This window comes from Alosa pseudoharengus, unplaced genomic scaffold (assembly GCF_046254945.1).
Source record: "Alosa pseudoharengus isolate Yale_2024_CS ecotype anadromous, Long Island Sound unplaced genomic scaffold, YU_APseudo_1.1 YU_APseudo_1.1_scf_9, whole genome shotgun sequence".
NCBI classification, from domain to species: domain Eukaryota; kingdom Metazoa; phylum Chordata; class Actinopteri; order Clupeiformes; family Clupeidae; genus Alosa; species Alosa pseudoharengus.
In genome coordinates this window covers 33,333,938-33,339,571 of record NW_027468881.1, presented here as the reverse complement: position 1 = coordinate 33,339,571, position 5,634 = coordinate 33,333,938, and the positions used below count along the sequence as shown (strand labels likewise).

The 5,634-nt window shown below is 41.9% G+C and overlaps 1 protein-coding gene across 1 annotated transcript in view; it reads right to left on the bottom strand.

The window, feature by feature from the left end:
* Nucleotides 1-1,678: 1,678 nt before the first annotated feature.
* Nucleotides 1,679-5,634, bottom strand: part of skia (v-ski avian sarcoma viral oncogene homolog a) — an 83,158-nt gene continuing 79,202 nt past the window's right edge. The window contains exon 7 of the mRNA XM_076276960.1: nt 1,679-5,634. This exon is cut by the window's right edge and continues 1,256 nt beyond it. The gene's annotated coding sequence lies outside the window, so the exon portion shown is untranslated.

Here is a 5,634-nt window from a genome sequence, read left to right as displayed (position 1 = left end):
TTGGAGTACCGGTGTGTGTTCGGCGCTCAGCATGATTGCCCTGCCCACGCGTACACCTTCTCAAGCAGAGACGGCGTTATGCAGACGGGCCGCACTGTCAGGGTATGCTTCCCGCTACTCTACGAGCCCTGTGTGCCGAGGTAGGCGGCCACTGCCTCCTCCATATGTGGGGGCAAAGAGGCATACCCAGGCGGGCTTGCTTGGCAGAGTCTGAGCAAAGGCTGAGTAGCCCTGAGAAGGGATGATCCCAGGAGCGTCAGATTTCCTGGACGAGATCCAAGAACGCAAGTAGTGGACTGTCATCTCAGTTGCACGGTCCAGCACAGCGCGGAGCTTCCAGAGGTAGCGCGAGTCAGCCCCGGTCCAGCCCCCTGTCGTCGGCACTGGGGCCAGCCGCAGCTTCCTCCTCCTTCTGCCTCCCTGTCTGTGGCGAGGAACCGACATGACGTTGTCTCCAAGCCCAAACATGTCCACTGGCAGCTCGCCGCTCTCGATGCCCGGGGCTCCAGACCAGCACATGGGCGAAGAGGGGGAGGAACCCCCGCTAAGAGCAGCATCGTGCACCGGAGACGGAAAGCGCCTTGGTGGCAAACGCTGCGAAGAGTGTGTGTGTGTGTGTGTGTGGGGTGTGAAAGTACAGTGCTTGGGGATCCATCACTACGCCATGTGTGCTGAGAGTCGGCAAGCAGAGAGCTGTCTGAGCATGCTCGGCATCCATGCAGTTGTGCCTGTCCGATGCGTGGATTGCCCGGCTGCAAGGAGTGTGTGTGTGTGTGTGTGTGTGTGTGTAAGTAAGTACATGACGCCTTTAGAGACTTTTTGTCACTGGTGATTTGGAGGCTTTGTTTTCAAGCACTGGTCTGAAGAATAACGAAAGACTACACTCTTAAAACAAATGTGTTGTCCCTACCTGGACACAGAGATGTGTTAAAAACCAACGCAAGTTGTGTTGTTTTCAACACATTCATTTTAAGAGTGTAGTTTCTGGCGGCGCGGCCCTACATAGGGAGTGGCCCGTAAAACAATCCCTGACACGGGTGATTGGAGATTGGTTCAGATCAATGACGTCATACGAGAATGACTTTCTATTGGTCAACGTCAAGCAGACTGAAAGAAAGGGTAAATGTCATGCGTGTAAATGTGCATGATGAGTTTAGTAGCTATTTCCCCTCTCGTCTGATTATTCTCCACCACGATACTCATCTCCAGTACACCATCTGCCCTCATCATCACCTGTGTTTGTGTGTGTGTGTGTGTGTGTGTGTGGTGTGTGTGTGGTGTGTGTGTGTGAGTGTGGTGTGTGTGTGTGTGTGTGTGTGTGTGGTGTGTGTGTGTGTGTGTGTGGTGTGTGTGGTGTGTGTGTGGTGTGTTTGTTTTATTACTATACCTTCACGTCTTACACATTCTCACATTCTGATATTAGTTGCACTAACATAATCAGCAAAACCCTAGTTAATATTCATTTTATCATGAATATTTCTATTTTATTATTTTCTATTTTATACAAGATTTATATCTCGTAGCAGACATGTATGTGGTTTGTGTTTGTTTGTATGTGTGTGTGTGTGTGTGTGTGTGTGTGTGTGTGTGTGTGTGCATTGCCCTCTCTTGACACCACACATCAGGTGACTTGTTTTATAATGAGCATGAAACAAATAACACCAACATGACAGGTCTCTTTACTTTATCTGGACAAACAACTTTATTTCTGATAATGCATTTTTACACTGTACATTCAGTCACTGGGGAATATAAGCATAGCTATTTCTCAAACATAATCTCATAAAGTCTGTTACTTTACACCATAGTCTGCCAGGAGAGAGACACAGAGAGAGAAACAGAGAGAGAGAGAGAAAGAAAGAGAAAGATGGGGTAAGAATAGGTTGGGAGATAGGAGTCCTGTGAGGTACAGAACAGTTTAAGGAGATATAGAAGCCAGGCTTTTTCTTTCTTTCTGATACTTTATCATAATCTTCTGCAGCTTTACTGAACAGGACAAGCATACATTTACCTCTTACACAAAAATAATTTCAGAGTTGTAAAGATTATATTGTATTAGCAGCAGCATAGGGCTAAAAAAAAAAGATATAGGGGTGGTGAAACGAGAAGAAAAAAAGGAAATCCAGAGGACAACAGGGCCTAGACTGCAACCACATCTGGGCCAGCGCCGGGCCCGGTCCGGCCCGAAGCCAGCCTCTATCTATAGGGCTCCCCTCCCCTCCTGTGTGTTACATAACATAACATGATTTGGGGGGTTTAAGGAACTTACTGCAAAAAAAAAAATTGAAAAAGAAAAAAATGCAAACGATCGGGTGAACCTATGTTTAACTGTAAGGTATATTCGCTAGCGCACTGCAGTAATTCTTTTTTTTTTTTTCTTAAAACATGTTCTTGGTTAAAACAAAACTCAAAACGAGACAGCTATCTTGTAAGAAACATTTTGTCTTTTTTTGAAAAAGGAAACACCATATACATTTATAATACAATATTGAAAAAGAAAAAAAAATATTTACATTGGTAAATTTGTACTTTTTTTCTTAAAATCCCCCCACTGGCTAGGTTTGTTAAATATGTACGGTTATTGCTGCTTTTGTGTCCATCGTTTAGCAAAACGGCTCTTGCTCAGAAAATAAATCATTTAACAGTTTTTTAATCATCATCTGGGAGATACAAGAGCCTTCATGAACAATTTCTCCCTTTTTTGTAGAAAACCATGAATAAAGGAAACTACACGTATCAATTTGAGTGTAAAAACAACTATAAAACAATTGCCCTAATGTCTTTTTTTGTTTGTCTGCAGATTTTTGCAAACAACCCACAAACACTGGCCCCATCTCTGCATTAAGACGCTGGGCTTTGATATAATGCCCTTACTCTGTGGTAAACTCCTCCAGAACCGTGTGGAGCACACACTCAGTTGTTAAGTAGGGCTTAAACCTACGGCTGAGATAAAGAGACAGAGAGAGACAGAGAATATGCTCTAAATATAGCATAAATACATTTTTTGTCCATTCTAAAAAAATATTGTGACATAGGTAACTTGAAACGTTTAAGGAAAAAGAAAGCAGTTTGTTTTGTGTTCAGGTGCCATTTGTAGCCAGTGGCAATAGGTTGACTAATGTCCAATTTGCTAATAATAATAATAATAATAATAATAAAAAAATGTTAAATTGAGACAACGCAAGAAATACTGACGTAAACCACTTTAAGAACATTACAAAGAGCTGCATCTGGAGGCGGAGCTAATATGGTCAAGTTCAATCTGTGGCAAAGAAGGAGGGCGGGTACCAAAAAGTACAGAACCCACCCATTCCCCCTTATAAGAGTGCAAAATGGTATGTCCCGTGTGCGGAACGTCTGCCCAGGGTTTGGAGGCTGAACCAATCAAAGGGCCAGCACGGATTAATTATGACCTTGCGGTCATTGTTACATCATCACTGTTCCTGTTCTGGACACCTGTCGGCCAGGTCCAGGCACTTGAGGCTGTCCAGCATTACATTAAAACAATGAGTGTGTTTCCAAATGTAATGATGGTTGTTTGTGCACATATGCTAAACATATGTTTGTGTTTGACTGCAACTATGTGTGTGTCTGTGTTTGAGTAAATCATTCATGAGACAGGGATTTAGTTTCTCATTTTGAAGACAGATGTGGTTGGAGAAGTTTGTTTCTTTTACAGGTTTATCTTAAGAAAATGTTTTGCGCTATATTGCCTAATACAATGAAACCCTTACACAAACAGCATAATGCCCAATAATGATTATATGTATGGCAGACATATTCTCTCTTACTTATCAATTTCATGCATACAAAGAAATTATATGAGCTTGCTATTGGAGGAAAAGAATGTAAGACAAGCAATAAAAATATCCCCACATTTAAAACAACAACAACATCAACATGAGATAACAACAAAGGGAAACAAAAAAGCATCAACAGCATGTACATTCTGATTGCATTGTACCCAACCTATTCAAATCTTTTATAAAATATATGTTTCTCTACTATACGCTAAATATATCAGCTAAAGTTAGTGAGCCATGATCCATGTGTGCTACAGCCTGCTTCTGCCTGGGAGAGTCCTGTTCAAGAGAGGCACTAGCTCAACTAGAACAGGACTAGCATTACTCCAGTAAGACTAGCGTTACTAGAACAGGATTAGCATTGCTCTAGTATGACTAGCGTTACAAGAATCGGGCTAGCATTCCTCCAGTAAGTCCAGGGTTACTAGAACTAGACTAGCACTGTTGTAACAGGACTAGCATTGTTCCAGTGAAATTAGACTTACTAGAATAGGATTAGCACTGCTAGAAGAGAACTAGCATTGCAAGAACAGGGCTAGCCGGAATGGAACAGGACTAGCATTACTACAACATGACTAGCCTTCCTTTCCATTGGCTCGGATTCATCCACACCCACAACCCTCTCTTTTTGTCCAACCTTTCACACCGTACACTGATTCGGAAAACCACCCAACTGTTTCCAACAGAAAAAGAAAAAGAAGACAAAAGAAAACTATTTCAAATTAATTGATTCAAAAGGTATGATTATTGCATTTAAGGGCAATGATAGTAATATTTATAATGAAGATAATAACAATAACTGCAAAAAAATTCTATTGGATTGAAGAAACAGCCAAGCAATGTGACGCCACCTAACTGAGCAAGCAAGCAAGTGCATGGCAGGCTCCTATGTACACCTTCTAGCCGTGACCACATGATTACATTGCATTAAACTGTGCTGCATATCATTACGAATAAAACGCCTCTCGGCAAGAGGCTTGGGGAAAAAACTCAGCGGGATTGGAACGAGGAGCAGGAATAAAATGCTTTCAAACTTTTTTCTTACTTTTTTTCTCTTTTTTTTGTTATGACAAAGTGCGATTCATTCTGGTAGAGTAAAAAAAAAGAACCATTTATATTTACATATATCATAATTTACGTAAAAAGAACACTTGTGTGTGTGTGTGTATATATATGTAAGTGTATGTGTGTGTCTGTATGTATGTTATTCTTGTAAAAGGAGTACACTCCAAACACTCCTAAAAAAATCGTTAGTTCGATGAAATTGCTGGTTACGATTTTTGAAAAGAGCAAAGTCATGCCAGCTCAAACACACATTTCTCTGAGGAGTAAAGCAGAGCTTGTATGTCTGTGTGTGTGTGTGTGTGTGTGTGTGTGTATGTATGTGTGTGTGTGTGTCACAAGCACACAAATAATCATCACCACATCTTTAAAAGATTCGCCCATGGGGTTTGACCCAAAATACACACTGACGCATAATGAACACATTGTGTGTGCATGTGTGTGTATTCATGTGTGGATGTCTGTATTTGTGTCTGTGCATCCAAGCGTAAAGATGCATGAAACTTGGTTCGCCCCACATGATGAGACATTGAACGTTTCATTTTTTGTTCTTTCAGGCGGAGAGCAGCACCTCACCAAGCCCCTTAGCCGCACTCTCTCACACACACACACACACACACATGCATGCAAGCACGCACGCATGCATGCACACAAACTGTAAACCTTCCTTCTTAAGCGATTTCAAACTTTGTTCTCTCTGGCTGCAGTTGGGTTGATTCTGAAGCTCAGACAGACCTTTCTTTTCTTTAGCCACACACACCCACAAACA